This window comes from Petromyzon marinus, chromosome 8, assembly GCF_048934315.1.
Source record: "Petromyzon marinus isolate PM22_M1 ecotype Great Lakes invasive population chromosome 8, UKy_Petmar_22M1.pri1.0, whole genome shotgun sequence".
In the NCBI taxonomy this organism is placed as follows: domain Eukaryota; kingdom Metazoa; phylum Chordata; class Hyperoartia; order Petromyzontiformes; family Petromyzontidae; genus Petromyzon; species Petromyzon marinus.
In genome coordinates, this window is record NC_133674.1 from 4,445,144 (window position 1) to 4,467,375 (window position 22,232).

Sequence of the window (22,232 nt, forward strand, 5' to 3'; positions counted from 1 at the left end):
GCCAGTCTGGGGGAGGTGAATTATTTCTGGAAGGATCGTTTCAAGTCGAATGGCCAATGCATTCGTATAGATTTTATTAGTGCCACGGTGGCGACATGTTACCTACCTTGCCTGGTACAGGGGGTCCCCGATATACGTCGGGGTTAGGGACCGAAAAGTTGCGACATAACGAAATGACGTATAAAGGGGAATTTTCCCTCAGAATAAAACTTTTCATGTTTTATTAGAGAACGTATTTGTGTCATTTTTAAGCAATGACACAAAAAGAAAATGTTTAGCATAAAAAAGCACAGAATCTAAAACAGCATTTAAAAAAAAGATTTACCTTAACCTATATATTTTATGATCTTACCTTGAGTGGATGAGTTGTGTTGAAGGGGTTGCAAGAATATTTTGCGATAAAGTCCGTTTTCGTTGTTTAGGGGTATGTATCACCAATTGTGATACTATCATTGCTTCTCACTTTAATAGTTATGATTCTCGCTTTAACATTTATTATTCTCGCCTCAACAATTATGTGTGTAATTATGTCAGGTCTCGCGTTTCAGATCTCACCGCAGTTCGTCATTTCGACAATAATGCACAAATTTAGGAAAGAAGCACTCGGAAACCTGTTTTTAATCTAAGCAACTTTAATCTCAATTTACACTCACACCCAAAAACTCTTATCAGAAATCCAATAACAGTGCCCATGCAAATATACGTACTCATCAATCCGTACTGGATCATAAAAGCATCAATGGTCAAATCTGACGATCACGTCGTTAAACCAGAACAATAGGCAACACCTCAAAGTGGCAATATTCGCACAGAATGTGTTGTCAAATGCATATCAAATAGTTAGAAAACGTCAACCATCGGATCACACAATCGTGTGATAAAAAAAGCATAAGGCTATCTCATGGTAACGCGACCATACACAATTCTCTTATTATGGTGTGTGAGGCATGCAAGCTGAGATTCTTCTTGTCCCACAACTTGTACAAGGTACAGTTAAAATTAGTGAGTGAGTGTTAAGGTAATGTTTCTCCTTCTTTCTGAACAATACCTTAAGTCCCACAACGATGTGTAGAATGGCAGGCTTGGTCCACAGCTATAGTTCCCTCGCGGCCCCGCTGCTCCTTGCTCGCTGCTCCTTGCTCGCTGCTCCTTCGCACTGTTGTCTGTGCATCATTCTCGATCCACGCTGGAGGGTGTTGGGGCTCCCGTGTTAGCACACTCGTGGTCAGCCGTTAACTGCTGCACTGCACGTTTGCAGGTTATCTGTGTAGTGTGTACATACAGAGGCGCGCACACACTATGCTTGGAGGCAACATGTTTAATAAACAACCTACTTAACACTTAAGTTCTATAGCTAGGTGTGGCTATACTGTTCGCTATGTGCATGTCAGTTAACTGAACGAACGGGCCATCAGCACACACGTTGCCTGACCCACGATCCCCAGCTTAGACTTCACGGTATACGAGGAGCGAAGAGCGACCACTTCTCGAGTTGATACCCACAAACGAGCCCCGGTTCCGCTCGGGGCTCCCCCTTTATCCCCTGGCCGCGGCCTTGCTCCGCCCTCGGCCACGCCCCCTGCTATATCAAGTCAGGAGCTCCCAGCTCCCGGTCACGTGTCCCTCAAGCCTCCTGTGGAGGTTCCCGGCGCTCAGCGGCACTCCAGAATTAGTGTCGGGCGCTACAGTACAGTGACCCTATTTGTGTCACTACACTACCCCCCCTTTATGAAATCCAGCCAACTCAGCTGGGAAACTCCCGAAATTTTGAAGGGGAGAGGAGAAAAAAATATTTTAAAACTCCTCAAATTTCCCCACAGCCAATCCGGCTGACCATAATTTCTTCATTGGCAAAGTGTGACCCCCAATATAAAACCAGAATAATTAACAATGAACAATCCGCGTGGGGAAAATAACCCCAACACTATATACATAGTCCGCGAGGGGAAAGAGAAAGAAGGGAAGAAAGGTATGTACAAGGTTCGACCCGCCCTCCCAGCAGCCAGCACAATCCCACACCCGTACACGTGCCACCCACACTTTCGGCATGCAGGGGACCCATTTTGTCTCCCAGGAGCCATGCCATTAAAAATAGACAATATCACACTTAATACTCTCTGGTTCTTTTGATAAAGTCACGTAGATAGAAAAAATAATAAAAGAAAACACGACGTTTCGGTTGCAACACAAGTGTCTGTTTTCAGGTGAGAAAATGATCTGATGTTGTGGCTTTATATAGGCACGGGAGGGGGGGGATGGAGTCTTTTTGGGGTCGTGGCTGGCATACATGTTCAAGCTCACTGGCTAGGTGGTGATGGTCGGAGATGCAACGGGCTCTATGGTGTAGTGTTGTGATGAGGGAATTCTTTTGGGCTGGATGGTGGGCGTCTCTGCTCGGTACCGGTCCATGGCCTTTTAGGAACCGGGCCGCACAGCAGGAGGTGAGCGGTGGGCAAGTGAGCGAAGCTTCATCTGTTTTTACAGCCGCTCCTCATCGCTCGCATTACCGTCTGATCTCCGCATCCTGTCAGATCAGCGGCGGCATTAGATTCTCATAGGAGTGCGAACCCTACTGTAAACTGAGCATGCGAGGGATCTAGAGCTAACCCTAGCCAAAATTAGCAAAAAACAAACGTCACTGGAGAGCTTCTTTGAAAAGGGGAAAAAACCCAATGATGAACCCCCCCGGTCCGTGAAAAAATTGTCTTCCAAGAAAACGGTCCCTGGTGCCAAAAAGGTTGGGGACCGCTGCTTTACATGACGTGTCACGGAAGTCGCTCATTACACTTGTAAGATTGCTCACCCGGGGGATTTTTTTAAAGTATATTTTAGTTCTAGCATAGTTCTGTTACAATATTTTGTGAATGGCACTGCATTTATGCCTGGAAGTTTATTTTTCAACAGTGCAGCAGATTAGTTGGCCACTGAAGATGAAATGGCAGGCTGCAAATACTCTGGAAAGAAGAGTGATAAGAGAGCAGGTTATTTTAATTGTTATAAATCAGATGTGTTTTTTGTATTTATTTTATTTGTTCATGCAGTAGCTTCGATTAATTATTAATGATGTCGTTTATGTTTTCATGTTTCTAATATTTTCTCCAATTTTCCCCCCAAATGTGCTATCGGTGTCACGTGAGACAAAGCATCACTCGGGTCCCTGTCCATCAAAAACGACAAAAACCTCACCTCATATTTTCATGACTTCCCAAGTCCACTGCCCAGTTTTAGGCAGATTTCGAATTAAATACTTGAAAGCATGTTAAATTAAAACGTGGTGTTGTAGACCTTTGTATTTAGTCCACTTACATTTAAACGCAAGTGCATCGGTATCAGTTTAAATGACAAACATGTCCTTGCTTTTGCACATCTGTAAAGTTGCATTTTTTTTTCAAGTTGAATATCCTATAATTAATGCTCGTTTAATGGATTGGCTTTCCAGCTTTTTTGTACAAACCATATACATTTTTATTTCAGATGCCATTTTGGCCACTCAGGAACACGGTGTGAGGAAGTTGGCTACATTTATCAGAAGGACACAGAAGGTCAGAAAACGGCCATTGTGGTGTCTGCCGTAGTGGTGACGATCATCATCGTCGCAATTCTTCTCTGCATTTGCTTCTGGTAAGGGCGTCTCTGCTAAAGTTGCAACAATCCCAGATAATAACTGATGACAGAACCTCGTTTACATGTCCCCTTGGAACTTGGTTCTGTGGTCCAGGAACAGCGCAGGAATACCTGCGACGTCAGTTCAATAAATGCTGTTAAGATTTATTATAAGCCCAGCAGGCTATGATTGTAGTATGCTCATGTCATAAGGAAAATAGGTCATAAGCCAATGTAAATAGGGGTAAGAGTGAGATTGTAATACTTGCCCTCATAAGAGCTGTTGCTAAGAAACTGCACCAGCTGATCATATTCCAGAAGGATGTAAACAAGGACCCACCCAACATGGCCAGTATGATATCATCTGTATATTTAAGCCAGTCTGTGGCCAAGGTATGTTGATGTTATTAATGTTGACATTAGTGATGTTAGGAATGTTGATGATGTTAGAGTTGTTACTAATGTTATTACTCATGATTGTGGTATATTATTGGTTACAATTGGACATCACCACACGTAAGTTTCGACTTCCAATATGGCAATAAATACGACGCAAAACGAACTTGTGATATTTCTACGATGTCGTTACTTATTCTCTACTCTGAGTCCTGGGTCCTCTGCTCCCATGACAAATATATAAATGAGGCTTACGGGCACTACTCCATATGCTTAATCCAATCCCCTTCCTGCCTCTCCTTCATTAGCCAGGTGGTTGTTATTAAACAATCTTTTTAGAAGATCAGTTTCTAACCAAGTCTAATGTGTGCCTTAGTTTAGGATGGTGATTTTAAGTTGGAATAAAATTTTACATGTGCAGCGTCGGAAATGTACATCTTATACCGTCGGTATATACTTACATGCAGTTGCGGGCACAGGCCCATAGGGGGTGCCACCCTGAGCTGGGGAAGTACAGAGAGAGCCGGACCGTTGAGGGGCTGGATTCTCCCCCCCCCCCAGACCCCAGGTGAGGGGCTGGGGGGTTCTTCCAGAGCCCCTTGGAAGGTTCCAGAAAGGGGGCGGTACCGGAGGCAGGGACCCCCCTAGAGGTGTATAAAAGGGGCACCTCTGGGACAGCTCAGGGTGACCCCCCCCCCCCCCCCCGTCTGTCTTTCAATATTCAACAAGGTTCTACATTTATATATAATTTATTAACACGCTACATGCACTGATTCAAATTAAGGTTGAGAATATTAATTACTTTTTCAGAAGTTAGCTAATAAATGCACCCATACATGGTAAATATCTATATATATGTAGAAGAGTTCCAGACGACTCGGAGATGAATGTGAAGGTTAAGGGCTTGCGCCGTAAGTTTATTAAGGCTTCCGCTAATAACACAAGGGGTGTAACCACTTCCCAGGAGTTAGGGGTCCTAGGCTAGGTCCCACTGGTTCCCGTCACAGCCGGCTGCCCCGTGCTACCTCCTCTGCGCCGGCCGTGGGTTCAGCCAACACGGCCGACCGAGGAGCGCAGCCACATCCAGCCCTGGTGCTGTGCTGTTCCCGATCCCTATCCCAACCGATACGCCGCCAAGACCCCCGGGACGAACAGGTCCCAGTCTGACTGGGGCGTGTTCACATGGTGGCACATCATGGACGTGAGGGAGTGGTTCAACCGCTCTACCATCCCGTCCGATTGGGGGTGGTAGGGCGAGGTGCGGATTTTCTTGGTGCCAAGGAGGTCACACACCTCCTTGAGCAACCTAGACGAGAAATTCCGCCCCTGGTCGGTTAACAATTGTTCCGGCGCACCCTTGTCCAACACGTACCCCTGGACGAACGCCTCGGTGATAGAAGAGGCCGACTGATCGACCAAAGGCCACGCCACAGGCCAACGTGTGAGGTACTCGACGCCCACCAAGAGGTATTTATGGCCCCGTTGGGATGGGCCCAAAATGTCGAGCGCCACGTGCTCATTAACGCGAGAAACCCAGATGGACTGCAGCGGGGCCCGGTCCTGGACAACTGGGGCCTTTCTCCGCGCACAGTCGTGGCAACCCTTTAAAATCAGCGCCACATCACCCTCTACACCCGGCCAGTAATAGTCCCGCTTAAGGGTCAATAAGGTCTTGTGGTAGCCAAGGTGCATAAGCTTCTCGTGAATGGCTCGGGTTAATTTACCACGCAGGCTAGTGGGCACAACCACGCAATAGCGTTCCAATTGGGCATCCCAACGCATGAGGAGTCCGTCATGCACGGCGATCGCTGGGGCAGCCGACGAAGCTGAGCTCCGGGCCTTACGCCCAACACGGCGTCGTAGCTTCAGCAGAGGAATCCTCCATCTGCAAGCTGGACCATACCTCTCGGGAGTCCCAGGCCGAAATCTGCAGGCAACGCTGCACCTGGAGGGGTGGCCGCCTCGGCCGAAGCGACCAACTGGGCCGCGGTGTCCCCTGGGGCCTTGCAACGGCTAGAGCCCAGGTCGCAAGCACACCCGCCGCCTGCCGGCAATCGGGATAAACCGTGCACAGTTCCATGCTGTGCCCCCTTCCTGTGGATTACGTCAAAGGGGTATTCCTGGAGCACCTAGAGCCAGCGGGACAGCTGACCCGAGGGCTGGCTAATCCTCAGCGAATATTGCAGGGCCACATGGTCGGTTCGGACCGTAAACCGTCTGCCGTACAAGTAGGGCCTATACAACTGAACAAAAAACACTATGGCCAGCAGCTCCCTCCGGGTCACACAATATCGCTGTTCCGTCGGGGACAGAATGCGACTTCCGTAGGCCACCACCCTCTCAACCCCGTCGACCACCTGGGCCAGGACTGCCCCAATGCCCATGTCACTGGCATCGGTGTCGAAAAGGAAGGTTTTCGAAAAATCCAGGTACCCCAAGGGCGGCGCATCCACCAAGGCCGCGCGAAGCGCTGCAAAAGCAGCCTCCTCCTCCGCGCCCCAGTGAACCTTTGGCTTTTGGCGGAGAGCGCGTGCAGCGGCTTCGCAATTGTCGCAAAATCGCGTACAAACCGACGATAGTACGATGCGAAGCCGATGAAGCTACGCACCTCCGCGACAGAGTCGGCCACGTCCGGACACAAGCCGTTTTCTCTGGGTCCGTGGCGACACCTGACGCCCTAACAATGTGTCCCAAATACTTCACCGATGGTTGTAGCAAACAGCATTTCTGGGGCTTAAATTTCAAGCCCGCAGCACGCACTTTGACGAACACAGACTCAAGGCGTTGCAAGTGCTCGTCAAACGTACGGCCAAAAACAATAATGTCATCCAAGTAGATTAAACAAGACTCCCACTGCAGCCCCGCCAAGACCATCTCCATGAAACGCTGGAAGGTGGCTGGGGCCGAATGAAGACCCATAGGAAGCCGATTGAATTCGAACAACCCCTGGGGCGTGCGGAACGCTGTCTTGGGTCTAGAGGCCTCGTCTAGTGGCAATTGCCAGAAGCCGGAGAGCAAATCTAGAGTCGAAAAGAATTGCGCACCTGAGAGGGTGTCTAGGGAATCATCCATGCGAGGCAATGGATATGCATCAGCCACCGAGATCTTGTTCAATTTACGGAAATCGACGCAGAACCGGAGACTCCTGTCCCGTTTCTTGACTAGCACAATGGGAGCACCCCAAGGGCTAGTAGATGGGGAGATAATGTCCGCCGCCAACATTTCATCGACAGCCGAGCGGACATGCTCTTTTTCCATCGGGCTAAAGCGGTGGGAATTAAGTCGATAGAGGCTGATTCGCCCGTATCTATGTGATGCTCCAAAAGAGAAGTGCGACCCAGATCAAACTTACTTTGGCTAAACACATTGGTGAATCTGTCGATGAGTTCACGGAGTTGCTGACGTTCCTTGGGGGACAAGGAGGCATTCTCTTTGCACAACGTGGCGATCCACAATGTGTCGGAGTCCCCCGCGTGCATCACGCCCGCCATGACCCCTCCATCCGGGGCAGCGCTCTCGGGTGGAGTGAGCCCGGGGTCGCGTGCGCCAGTACAGCGCCGGCCGGGACTACGACTGGCACGGGCCCCGAATTGAGGACCTGCAAAGAAAGGTCCTGGTCCCCCGACACGGCTGTCAAGGCGCCCACTAATCCCTTCGTCCTTGAAAAGTAACTCGACGGGGACAGGAGAATACCCGTCTCCGTGGAGTCCATTTCGAGCGGTCTGCACAACCTAAGGGGTAGCAGGATTTGTGACGCCAGCGGTACGGTCACCGCCGCTTTATTCAAGGCCCGCACACTGGCGACCAAGGGAGACAGGACGGTAGGCGATTGCAGGAAATGCAACCGCCTCCCTGACGGCATTTCCACACAACCCTGGTCAACGAGAATTCGAATGGGCATTCTCGACAAGAAGTCTGTCCCCAAGAGGCATGGGACTGCCAAGGTACTGGAAACCAAAATAGGCCCGGCCAACTCAAGCTCGTCAACCTGAACCGACGCTATAACGTGGCCCAAGATATTCTTGGTTCTTTCGGTAAAGTCACGTAGAAGGGAAACAATAAAATAATACAAATTTAAAACAATAAAATTCTCACGACGTTTCGACTGCAATACAAGCAATCATCATCAGGTCTGAAAACCACAACAAGAAAATTTAAAACAGTACCCAAACTACCGCCTTTTGCGACGACACAAGCCCCGCGAACCGGCCTTAACGGACCCACGCTGCGGGGTAGCAGCTCGAAGATGGCCTCTGAAGTAATGGTGGCAGACGCGCCCGTATCCACCAAGAGGCGAACTTCCACCCCTTGCACGCATCCCGCCACCGCTGAGGAGCCGGCAGCCGCTGCCACCATCTGATGCGCAAGCGCGTCCTAATGGCGGGTCTGTCTGGGCCACCCAGCGGGTGACAACGATGGTGCACTCGACCCCTCAAGGACAACCCCATGACGATGGGCCCTAGCCCTGCTAGATGCCTGAGGTGAGGGGAGCGGCCATGCTGATGATGCGCCGCGACTCGCCTGGGGCCCGGCGCCCGATGCTGACGAGGGCCCGGGAGGGGCTGGAGATGCCTTGCTGAAGGCTCCCGGGGCATTTTGGCAGCCCCGCTCAATGTGGCCCTACTGGTCACAGCGGATCAGGCCACTGTAGCAGCGTCCTGCTGATGAGAAGGTCCCGGCCGCCCCCGCTGCTCCGGACGGTGACCACCCGCCCCCCTCCCAGGACGATCGGGCATTTCCAGGGCCGTGAGGGTGTCCACTCCCTGAGAGGCGGCCTCCCCCTCTGGCGCCGAGACCCCCGTGCATGCCGCCATCCGGGGCTGTTGCCGGAGGGATAGGTGCGCCTGAATGTTCTCGGCCACCGCCAAGGACGTGATCTGGCGATCGTTGTTGATCGACAAAACGATCCCCAGCTCCCGTGCCAGGTCAAGGAGCCTTTCCAGGGCTAACGAGTCCAGTGCCCTGCCCTCCAGGTCAGGGTATGCGGCCTGCACCAGGGCCAGGAGCGAACAGCTGAAGGCCACTGGCAGTTCCCCCTCCTCCCGCCGCTGTAGCGAGAACTTCAGCCGCTCACTGGACAGCGGCTCTAAGATGTTCGCCATTTATATATACGCCGCCGGAAGTGTAGCCTTATCGACCAGCGGGATCGATTTGAAAGCCTGCAGCGCCCTCTTGTCCAAGCAGGTCGGAAGGGCCCGCAAGGCCTCCTCCATGAGCCAGCCAACAGACGTACCCCGCATCGAACCGGTCCTGGAAGGCCAACCAGTCGCCCCCCTTGACGACGAACGGCGTAACGTGGGGCAACCGGCGCAGCCCTTGGCCGTGCGGCGCGGCGAGGTGTGGAAGCCCCGCGGCACCGGCGGGCCACCCTCAGACGTGGCGTAGTGCAGCGGTGTTGTGGCCCCCATGGGCCACACCAAAGGCGCTGCGAGAGGTGGCTGCGTTGCGGCACCCGTGGGCCACACCGGAGACGCGGCGATGGGCGGCTGCATTGCGGCACTCGTGGGCCACACCGGAGACGCGGCGAGGGGCGGCTGCGTTGCGGCCCCCGTAGGCCAGCCCCGCGTCCACGGCGACGGACGGAGCTGCGGCGTCACCAGCGGCCCAACCCGGCGGCGCGGCGTGGTGAACATACGCGACCGTACTTGGGGCCCCCCCGGTGGGCGCAGTGCAGTGTGGAGCTGCGGCGTCGCCGGCGGCCCACCCCGCAGGCGTGGTGTGAAGAGGAACCGTGGCTGCCCCCACGGTGGAGAGCTGTGTCGCAGCTTCCATGGCACCGACTTGCGGCACCGCAGGAACAATGGCCACCGCTTGCAGCGTCGCAGCCAAAATAGCGGCCGTCTCCCGCGGCGCACCTGTTGGGAAAATGGCACCGATTTCAAAAGTGGCGGGAGGCAGAATGGCGGGAATCCGCCGCTCCCATTCAGAGAGTGGGCCGGGTGGTGGGAAACGCGCTCCCACCTCAGTTAGCATGGCGGAGAGCTGCGTCATTGCTTGCAGGAGCAGCTGCAGCTGCTCCTGCAAGGGTGCTCCCCGCCTCCGGCGGCCGCGCACTGGCACCCCCATCCGCCGTCTCCTCCTGCTCTACCCCAATCCTCTCCTCAGGGACCGTCACTGGGGCCCCGGACTCCGGGATCGCTGCTGGAGCCTCCTCCACGCCGTCTTCACTCTGTGAGCGCCCCGTTGGTAGGTTCTTGCACCGTGCGCCTGACTTGGACATGGTGGCGGCAGCGCAGACACTCTGACACCAGTTGTAGAAGAGTTCCAGAGGACTCAGAGATGAATGTGAAGGTTAAGGGCTTGCGCCGTAAGTTTATTAAGGCTTCTGCGAATAACACAAGGGGTGTAACCACTTCCCAGGGGTTCGGGGTCCTAGGCTAGGTCCCACTGGTTCCCGTCACAGCCGGCTGCCCCGTGCTATCTCCTCTGCGCCGGCCGTGGGTTCAGCCAACACGGCCGACTGAGGAGCGCAGCCACATCCAGCCCTGGCGCTGTGCTGTTCCCGATCCCTATCCCCTTGCCCCCTGGCCCTTCGTTCCACCCTACTCAGACCCTTGTCTCCAGCTACGACCCCGCTTACGTCACGGGTTCTGCTTTAAGTACCCTTGCGGGACATGACATCATCCCGCCCCCAGGCGTGCATGATGTCACTTCCCGTGACGTCATCGCCCCCAGAGGCGAGCGTGATGTCACGTCCACAACTAGTCCTCAACATATATAAAGCTTGTTCTCCTATGATGTGGCGGTAGTTGCGTTCCTCAAGAACACCGCATTATGGAAAAATCACGTTATAATAAACTAGTTCATAAATCCTGTATTTGCCAGGCAAAAGTTTTCAATAAATATTATAATTATGGTAACCTGATGTTATTATTTTTTACAATTTGTATCTATGATCAGACACTAACAACTACTCCAAACATTGTTTTTTTCCACACAAAAAACATAAATTGTTGACTACCCGATTCAACTTCTTATATTTAAAGACTTACCCATTAGAAACCGCTTAATTTAAAGATTCCGTTATTTTTTTTATTAGAAAGAACAAAAACTAATGAGCGTAATACTCTTTGAGCGGAAGCTCCTATATTTTACCGATTTCGAATTATTCAGATTTGCACATCATTAAAAGCATATTTTTTTCGTTAAAATCCAGTTGAATCTGAAGTATCTCAAAAACAATAAAAGATAGAACAATGGTTCTTGCTTTAATTTTTTTTGTTCTTTAACGCTCTATGAAACTGTAGAGGAGTGAAATACGCGGTGCGCACAGTTAACCGAGGGCAACTGAGGGCAAACAGGTGCACGTGTGCAACATGTGGTTGCACGGACAAACCGCCACCTAATTAAGGGGAGAAGCGGGTGCAAACGGAGTCGACCGGTTGTGCACACTGAGGCCGGAGGTGTTGCCAGGGAAACGGGAGATAAGGGGTGATTGATGTAACAGCTGGCGCCGGCTTGACGAGAGCTTGAGTGGAGGCACGTGGGGACTCGATGAGCGGGGTGATATAAGCGTGAGTGTGTGTGAGCGGAGTTGGAGTTGTTGCTGGGGACAAGAGTGAAGACATCTTGCCGCTCGAGCCGTCAACGAACCTCAACCCTCGCGCGTCGCGGGGCGGGTGTTGGCTAATCTCCCCGCCTGGGACAGAGGGGTGAGCGGGTCCGATGGAGCGTAGGTGAGGGCAGGGCTAGAGTTGTAGAGCTGCTGTGTGCGAAGCTGCTGAGTGCAGAGACGCTGTGTGTGAAGATGCTGTATGCAGAGACGCTGTGTGCAGAGACGCTGTGTGCGAAGATGCTTTGTGCGGAGTCGCTGAGAGCAGAGCTGCGGAGTGCAGGATAAGTGAGGTGTAAAGTAGATACGAGGGGGAGAAGTTAAACCTAAGTGACCATACAGATAGTTATAGGAGTGCCTACAACTGGTGCAAGAAGAGGTGAATAAAGTGTAAGCAGGTGACTTGTTACAACGTATCGGTGTGAGTAATTTTTAAACACACTACAAAACGAAAAAAGAACGCAATCTTATATTTTGAACGGTTTCCGAGTGACACGCATAAACATGTTCATGGGGAACTTAAAACCGTGATTTGGGGGCATTAAAATGAAAAACCTCGGATTTTCAGATTTTTTCGTGTTGTGTCCGAAAAGCTACCTGTGTACCAAATTTCAGCTTTCTACTATGTCGGCAAGTACCCTAGAGGTTTTTGAGACATACAGATGCAGGTCTTTATATAACACGTAAGATGCGTACATAGGCTGAACAAAGACTGAGGCATGTGGGTATGATCTAGAAGCATCTAGCAGCATCCTGCCTTGTGTGATGCTGCGCAGAGGGAGCCGTACAACCGCTTATTGCTACTCGCGTACTGTAGTTTTATTCACCCAATCGCGTTATATCCAATTCACATCCGCATTATAAAAATATGTTCCCTAATACATTATTGGCATATCCAATTTCCTTTATGAAAACACGAGTTATAGAAGACCAGAATGTATATACCCAATTTAGGACCCTCTTGCAAAAGCTTTGAGACTCAATGAGACACAGCTATTGTCTGAATGTGCAATTTGATCACATGCCCTTTTTCAATTCATAATAATGCTTGCAGAAAAACACAACAGCACTCTGTGCTTGAGAAACACACATCCATCCACAATAGCAGCAGAATGATTTAACGCCTCCAAGGCTCGACTTCATCATATGTTAATCCCAGGATCACTCTGGATACAACATGCCCATTGTCCTTGCAAATGAAAAGGAGACTTTTCTTGTAACAACGTTGATACACATCGGTAAAATTGCATCTTCTCACCTTTCACTACAAAATAAATATTTAAGCAAATAACTCTATACAGTATTCCCTCGTTATTCACGAATTTGCTATCTGCAAATCGTATCTGGAACTCTACACGACTGCATAAAGAGAGAGAAAGAAAGTGATGAGATAAATTTTGATCTAAAGCTTTCGTGACTCCAGTGATGCATATTCTTGGTTCTTTCGGTAAAGTCACGTTGAAGGGAAACAATAAAATAATAAAATATATATAAAACAATAAAATTCTCACGACGTTTCGACTGCAACACAAGCAGTCATCATCAGGTGTGAAAACCAACGGCAAGAACATTTGAAATAAGTTGCGGTTTGTATTCATTTATTTATTTTAAAACGTTAGCGCCACGGATTGCGATGTGATAGTTTGTTTAGATGGACGAGTCCATCTTTGTTCGGAAAAGAGGAGGGGGGAGACGAAAAATTAATGTATGCTGTCTGAAAGCCACCGTAAGCATGAACAATCAATTAAGACCCGAAATGGTTTATCAAATCCTTCCAATGATTGCTAAGCCAGAATCCATCTTCTCGGTTGAAATTGTTTCTGTGTTTGTATATGTGGATAGCCTCATGAACGAATCTCTCATGGTAGCCAGATGGCTTGCAAAGAACCTCTGTCTTGGAGAAGTCAATGTCATGTGAGCCTACTGAATTATAACAGTGATCTGCCACGGCCGAGGTGTTGGGCCTACCGTGTTTAAGGTCTGCTTTGTGTTCATGATAGATTCGTTCATGAGGCTATCCACATATACAAACACAGAGACAATTTCAACTGAGAAGATGGATTCTGGCTTAGCAATCTTTGGAAGGATTTGATAAACCATTTCGGGTCTTAATTGATTGTTCACGCTTACGGTGGCTTTCAGACAGCATACATTAATTTTTCGTCTCCCCCCTCTTTTCCGATCATAGATGGACTCGTCCATCTAAACAAACTATCAAATCGCTATCCGTGGCACTAACGTTTTAAAATAAATAAATGAATACAAACCGCCACTTATTTCAAATGTTCTTGCCGTTGGTTTTCACACCTGATGATGACTGCTTGTGTTGCAGTCGAAACGTCGTGAGAATTGTATTGTTTCATATATATTTTATTATTTTATTGTTTCCCTTCAACGTGACTTTACCGAAAGAACCAAGAATATGATGAGAAAGTTATGAGATGAAGGTAAGTTCATTTATAAACTATTATTTAATGCTTTAACATCTATTACTGGTAGGAACGAAGTTGTAAACTGAGTGTACCAGCCTGCAATAGATTAATGTGTGCGTCCGTCCGTCCCCTTTCAATACTTTAACGAAGTGAAATCTCGTGCTGTTGGGTGTAAAATCAGCAATAGACAGCGCAGAGACTTGATATGTCTTATTGCACCCAACATTTGGGAGTCACATTATCTCATTTGCGAACTTCGCTTTTGGAGATGTGGCAAATTCACACACAGCCCACAGCCGAATACCATTTGCGAGGCGAAGTTCGAAGGCACCGTGACGTTACTTTGCCAATGTTCCTACCAGCCCACCCTGCAGGGACCTGTTTTTATTTACTTTATGATTGTTGTAACCAATTTATTGTGTTATGATGTTCATTTATTAAATAGCTTATGAATACATTTATTTAAGGTCAATCATTAAAAATATATGATCTGTTATTCACGAGCATCTCCGGAAATGTATCCCTCGCGAATAACGAGGGAGTACCGGATAGGCCTCGCCACAATCAGACAAACGTGACGCCACTTGGCCGGGCCATGAGACCTGGGGTACAATGTATATTCTTGGAGGCAAAACCAAATGAACAAAACATTGACAAAGATGCAAATGTTACTTGTAAATGAATAAGATGAGGATGTGCATCACAGGAATGGGTTCCTAGATGCAAATGTAGCCTAATTTATAAATGAATGTACTTTTTCAATAGTCATCCCACCTTATATGGCAACTCAATATACGGAATTGAACATAACTTATAAATTAGGCAACAAATTAGATATACATGTTAAATCCGCATTTATGGAATTTCTTATCAAATGATATTTTTTCCAGAGAAAAATCGAACAATGCATGGTCTGTCGATTGTCCTTAGTGTGCATTTTATACTGCTCCATGTGGTGTCTGCATGCTTTTCATACTGTATTGGTTTCCTGCAACATATTTTGGGTATTCTTGATATTTTATCATAAGAATCGATTTTCCCCTAAATGTGCTTAAAAATGTGTCCTGTGTTGCTCAGTAAGATTTTTACCTTTTGGGACCCAAAATATTTTCCGTAGGAATGCATCTAGAATGATATCATGAAAGTCAATGGGGAAATATGGTTCGGTATAGAAAATGTGCTTTACCGACCACCTTTCAGTAACGTATCTGTTACTAAAAGGTGGTCCGTATATCGAGAGATTCCTGCATCGTTTATTCAACCAAATAACATTGCAGCAATGGTTATTGTTCTGCAACTGTATTTGCACATTAGCTTCTTACACCCATTTTGCCTTCACGTATTTAACGTCGGTGTCTTTGCCCCCTCCTTCGCATTTCAGGAGAAATATAAAAAAGGTTTGTAGGCGGTCACGTGTCAATCAAACCAGTGAAGAAATGACCACCATGAATGAAGGAAAGCCCACACAGAGGTACAAAGAAAATGGAAACAGTGGCACCGTGTGAACAAACGCTCCATTAATATTCTGCATGTGACACGTTCTGCTTGTTAATATTTAAGGTATCATCGTAGCTACCGACTAGCAGAGCGCTTGGTAAGCATGGGCACGTGGGTGACAGGTGTATGGAGGGCAGGGATTACATACAGTAATTTGCTTCAGTCAGAGCAGTGTCCCCACGTTGTAATTTAAGTGTTGAGTTCTCAGAAGTTACCATTGAGGTATGACTGCACTGAACTTGGCGAAAAGCCAAACCTATCATTCAAGTTGGAACAAAAAAATGCAAATATGCTTTTCACCAAAGCTAATCACATGCTTGAAACGTCAGTACAATTAATTAAGCAATGACCCTTAAGCTAATCCTTTGTACATAAATGAACATTACGTGATGTACAAAGTATTTGTCGCAACCATTACAGTGTTTTAGGTATACTATATTATATGAACAATATTTAAAGTGTCTTTATTATTTTTACATTAGTGTGTATCTTGATTTTTTTATTTACATGTTTATTTGTATCGGTGACGAGTGCATGAGGTGTCAGTAATTATATAGAACTAGCCTTTTTCCCGTCCAAGGATGGGTGTATTGCATTAAATTTGAAAGTTGCAAGCGAAAAGCAGACCGCGACGTGATATTCAGTGCATTAATGCGTGTGCAATTTGTAAGGGTGCGGTGACCCAGACCTATGTAATTTGAAGGTTATAATCCCTTGTTCATCATGACGTCCTTTTTACTTTGATGTCTCAATAGCGTTACGGAGATCGCGTGAACGTGAGGGTTCTGCCTTTGTAGCGAGGGTTGTAAGTTGACGCCGAGGAGGGGGGAGGAGGCGCCTTGGCCCCCCATGTGGAATATCGTCAGCCACTAATTATTATGAATGGGGGGAAGGTGTCCATTTGGAAGACGTCACCTGCTCATGATTATTCATGAGGGGGGCTGTTCGATGTGGAGTGATGTCACCTGCTCATGATTATTAATGAGGGGGGGTCCATGTGGAGGATGTAACCTGCTCATGATTATTAATGAGGGGGGCTGTTCGATGTGGAGTGACGTCACTTGTGCATGATTATTAGTGAGGGGGGGAGTACTCCATATTGAGTGACGTCACCCGCTCATGATTATTCATGAGGGGTGGGGGGGTGTCCATTTGGAGGACGTCACCTGCTCATGAATATTAATGAGGGGTGCTGGTCGATGTGGAGTGACGTCACGAGCTTTAAGGACAGACGTTCCTGGGTGATTATAGTAGGTATGCTGTATTTTAGACAATTAAAAGTTGACATTCCATGAGCCTCATTATTGTCTGGCTCTCCAAAGAAAGGGGTTTCTGGAAGCCGTCAGTTTGGTCTGGTTAATGAGAAATTTGAAAATTATTTTAGCATGGTTCATTGGGTCTGTTATTTTCCAAGTACAACCATGTCTCTACTGATTACAAGTTGTCAAGCCCAGGTTTTTCTGAAGGGTCCAGTCGTCTTGAACCACGATAGTGCAACTTTGTATGTTTGTACATTTTATGCGTTAATATTAAGTTATTACAAGCTTATACGCACCGGATGATTCTAAATATATCCTACAAGTAGAGCTGAGTTGGCACTCTCCGCCACGTGAGACACGCACATAACACACACACACACATACGAGACCTGTCTTAATTTGAATCATTGCTCAATGTAACGTAACATGTTTACAAATTAATTGAACAGAGGTTGTACAACATGGATGTGTACACTTGTGCATGATTAAGCCAACGGTGCGAAATAAAACGTTTTTAGTCCGATATTTGGAGTTGGCCAAGTCCAGCATATGAAGAGAACTCAATAAAATTGTAAGACGAATTTGCACTTAACCACGGGTCGATGTGCACGTGTTTTAGGAGCATGGTATCATGAAATGTTGTATAATACAGGGTGTTTAAAAAAGTTGGACCAGATTTGAAATCGCTATAGCTCTGCAACCACGAACTGCCCATGAATGAAACTCTTACCACTTGAAAGGGCAGGGTATAGAGTTTCAATTGATTACCGCTAGATGCCTCTCCCAGCGCACAAACAGCCCCTAGCCTCAGTCATTCGTAAGATGGCGACCCCGCAACACGACGTTTTGCGTTCTGCAGTTCAGCAAACTGAATCCGTACTTGCGGTGCAGCGTGCGTTTCAATGGCGTTTTGGCATTGATCCGCCAATGTCAATGAGCATGGTGGCACAAAAGACCATGTTTTTGTGCCACCATTAGTGACTAATCTAGATGACCTAAACAACAGAATCACGGCAGCGGTGACTTCGTAGAAGAAGTCACTTTGAGAGGCGTTTGGGATGAATTCAACTATCGTCTCGATGTTGTCCATACACCAGGTGCAGGGCACCTAGATCATTTATAAAATGATTGGTAAAACTTGATAGATTATTAAACCGTTTGTAACTTATTCTTGGTTCTTTCGGTAAAGTCACATAGAAGGGAAACAACCTGATGATGATTGTTTGTGTTGCAGTTGAAACGTCGTGATAATGTTATTGTTTTATATTTTTATTATTTTATTGTTTCCCTTCTACGTGACTTTACCGAAAGAACCAAGAATAAGGAAATTATTGTGGAGTAATATTCATCAGCATTATCATCCATGATCAATGTACTGTACTTCCCCAAGCCGTCAGCATCTGTCAAGATTCTACGATCTCACAATCCACCTCGTACCTGCACACTCGTTGCTTGTACCCCATCTGGATGTACTCTCGAATTTCTTCCATTGTTTGGCTACTGCCTCGTCATTGCTATTGACCATGGTCCATCATCCCCTCTTATGACATATCCTGCCCAAGCACACTTACACTTCCAAACAGTTTGAATTATTCTTTGGTTCTTTCGGTAAAGTCACGTAGAAAGAAAATAAATAAAATAGAATACGACGTTTCGATTGCAACACAAGCAAGGGTCTGTGTCTATGTTGTGTCTCTCTCTGTCTCTGTCTCTCTCTGCTTGTGTGTCTGTGTGTCTCCGTGCCTGTGTTTTGTCTCTCTCAAATTTAGTTCTACCTGATGACGATTGCTTGTATTGGAATCGAAACGTCGTATTCTATTATTTAATTTATTTTCTTTCTACGTGACTACCTAAAGAACCAAAGAGTAATTCCTGCAGTCACGAAAGCCTCAAATCAAGTTTAGATTACATAATTAACCTCCATTTTTATTTACGCCATGTGTTCCCCTGTCTCTCAGTGTAACAGAGAGAATGCATCGCTTCATGCTTCTTCACTTTTTGGTTTATGTTGCATTGTCTACAGTTGTGCATTTTTATGATCCATGTTATTGGAAGTAGCGCACATTAAATACATCATTATTATCAAGTGTACAATATTCAGTGGACATTAATGATTCAATGTATATGTCGTTGAAATAACATTTGGTCTTCGATTAAAAAACATTTGTATGATGACGACAATAAATGCTATGCATGTAAGAATGTATAAATTGGATAATGCAAATGTATGCATATTGTACTTATTATTATTTATGAATGTGGATTGGGTTGCACAAAGGCGCACACTTGAACTTGGAGTAACACGTTTATTCTTAATACAACAGGATAACCAAATAACAATTACTGAAACACGGTAGGACCAACACCTTGGCCGTGGCAGATCACTTATAATTCAGTAGGCTCACATGACATTGACTTCTCCAAGACAGAGGTTCTTTGCAAGCCATCTGGCTACCATGAGAGATTCGTTCATGAGGCTATCCACATATACAAACACAGAGACAATTTCAACCTAGAAGATGGATTCTGGCTTAGCAATCATTGGAAAGATTTGATAAACCATTTCGGGTCTTAATTGGTTGATCACGCTTAAGGTGGCTTTCAGACCGAATCCATTATTTTCCGTCTCCCCCCCCCCCTCCTCTTTGCCGAACATAGATGGACTCGTCCATCTGAACAAACTGTCAAATCGCTCTCCGTGGTGCTAACGTTAAAAAAACGCCACTTTTTTCAAATTTTCTGGCTGTGGTTTTCACACCTGATGATGACTGCTTGTGTTGCAGTCGAAACGTCGTGATAATTTTAATGTTTTATATTTTTATTATTTTATTGTTTCCCTTCTATGTGACTTTACCGAAAGAACCAAGAATATGAAACCTGAACCACGTGCTATTTAAACATGCAGTCGTATTGATACTATATATAACTCAACGTTTTATACTTATGTAATGAGTCCACCGGTCGAAGTCAGGGAGCACTACTGCGATTCCCACCGAGAAGCGCCGTGTCTTCCGGTTACGTCACCTCTCTCCCTCTGGGGTGTTCCCTATCTTTTTCGCCCCAACTTCTCCTTTCCCTCGTGACGTCATCCTCACACAGGAACCTTGGATCACGTAAGTATTTGTACTACATATTCTTGGTTCTTTCGGTGAAAATATTGTTTTATATTTTTATTATTTTATTGTTTCCCTTCTACGTGACTTTACCGAAAGACCCAAGAATATGAATCCCTGCAGTCACAAAAGCTTTAAATCAATATTTGTACTACATCACCCTCCCCCTGAAGAAAAAGTCATCCTCGGCTTGCACAACCTGTACAAATCCAACGAATTCGGGGTAACCTTGAATGGCTGAGGGAAAGCGTCCCTTCGGTTGGTCAATAACTCAATGTTAACTCAACTTGAGCCCTGTTACTTTGTGTGTAAGTGTATACAGAACAGAGATTAAGACAGTAGTAAATAACCATGAGGCAAGATGGTAAATACAAAGGGGTCAATCGGGCCTTGTAACTATAACATCCGGACAACCGACGAACAACCTCTGGGACAAAAGGAGTGTAATTTTACTTGCAGTCTCGTGGTCTTGTACACGGTGGGTGTCTTATCACCGTGGGAGCATCGTACAGGCCGGTGCCCAGGTAACCGTGCTGCGTAGCTGTAGCTCCGTCGCATGGTGATGCACCTCTCTCATCTTGGGTAGTCCTGCGAAAGGAAGGCATCCGTCTGGAGGTTGATTCGTCGCGTCAAGTGACTTCCCTGACCTTGGCATTGATGATGAAGGTGTGGGTGTAGATGTTTGTGGCAACCCATTTTTTTGTGCGTATAGTAAGTAATGTTCCGGGTGTAGTGACTCCTCCATGGTAGGCCTCGACTGGTCCGGCCGGCGTCCCAATCAGACCCAGAAACATTGGGGCCTCAAATCTTCCACCACACCATTAGAAACTTCATTTGCCAGTAACAAAATATGATAATTGTTTTTTTTACCCTTTTATCTGGCAACAAAACTGACACCTTTTTTACAAGGAGTCATGTTTACATTGACCACAATACCTGCGGCCAGAACGCAAACAAAAAAAACAACTCTGATAATGTATGCACTGTCCTTGAAATTGATTGGTCCACACCCGAGACAGCTTTCTTTAGAGCCTCGTCTCACATGGTGTTGGACCAGAAGACGCCAAAAGGCGCACAACTCAAAGACAATGCACCATCAGAGTATGAGAGCTCGGGGTAAGCATTTACACCATTGGAAACCTCATTTGCCAGTAACAAAATATGATAATTGTTTTTTTACCCTTTTATCTGGCAACAAAACTGACACCTTTTTTTACAAGGAGTCATCATATTTTGTTACTGGCAAATGAGGTTTCCAATGGTGTGAATGCTTACCCCGAGCTCTCATACTCTGATGGTGCATTGTCTTTGAGTTGTGCGCCTTTTGGCGTCTTCTGGTCCAACACCATGTGAGACGAGGCTCTAAAGAAACCTGTCTCGGGTGTGGATCAATCCATTTCAAGGACAGTGCATACATTTTCTTTGGTTCTTTCGGTAAAGTCATGTAGAATGAGAATAAAATAATACATTGATAAAATACAATAACAATAATATTCTCACGACGTTTCGGCCACAACACAAGCGGCCTTCATCAGGTGAAGGGACGAGACTGTCTGGAGGACAGCACTGGAGTGAAAAAGCCACGCTCAGATCGCGACCTTTAAGCTGTGTGAGAAGAAGCAAAGTGCCTTGACAAAGGAATTAGCATAGAATTTAGCATTGAAATGGCTGAGTGATTAGCTTGTGACTGGTCACAGAAATGGCTATGTTAAAGTTAAAGCATACACATCCGCAGAGGCACCCCTTGACAAAGGAATTAGCATAGAATTTAGCATTGAAATAGCTAAGTTAAAGCATACACATCCGCAGAGGCACCCCTTGACAAAGGAATTAGCATAGAATTTAGCATTGAAATAGCTGAATGATTTGCTTGTAACTGGTCACAGAAATAGCTATGTTAAAGTCAGAGCATATACATTCACCGAGGCACCTAGTACAAATCAAACAGGAGAATTTAGCATTGAAATAACTAGGCGAATTTAGCATTGAAATAACAGTGATTAGCTTGTGACTGGTCGCAGAAATGGCTATGTTGAAGTCAAGGCCTACACATCTGAGCTATTCACAGTAACTGGGTATACACTACAATATATAATGAATAATATATAGTGAACCAATAAAAAACTAAAATATAAATTACCTCAATGTTATCAATAAACTCTATATTCTCCAATCAGTTAAGCTACCAACAATGAGTCGTTATATATCACAATCTCAGTCACCATTGAGGAAGTCTCGTCCCTTCACCTGATGAAGGCCGCTTGTGTTGTGGCCGAAACGTCGTGAGAATATTGTGTTATTTTATTTTATCAATTTATTATTTTATTCTCATTCTACGTGACTTTACCGAAAGAACCAAAGAAGATGAATCCTTGCAGTC

The 22,232-nt window shown here is 46.6% G+C and overlaps 1 long non-coding RNA gene across 1 annotated transcript in view; it reads left to right on the plus strand.

Moving 5' to 3' along the window:
• The window catches only part of LOC116940147 (uncharacterized), a 37,812-nt gene extending 18,845 nt beyond the window's left edge, over positions 1-18,967 (plus strand). Inside the window, exons 4-5 of the long non-coding RNA XR_012941241.1 lie at positions 3,475-3,621; positions 15,365-18,967. This is a non-coding gene — a long non-coding RNA (uncharacterized LOC116940147). The remainder of the gene's footprint in view (positions 1-3,474; positions 3,622-15,364) is intronic.
• The last annotated feature ends 3,265 nt before the right edge of the window (positions 18,968-22,232 follow it).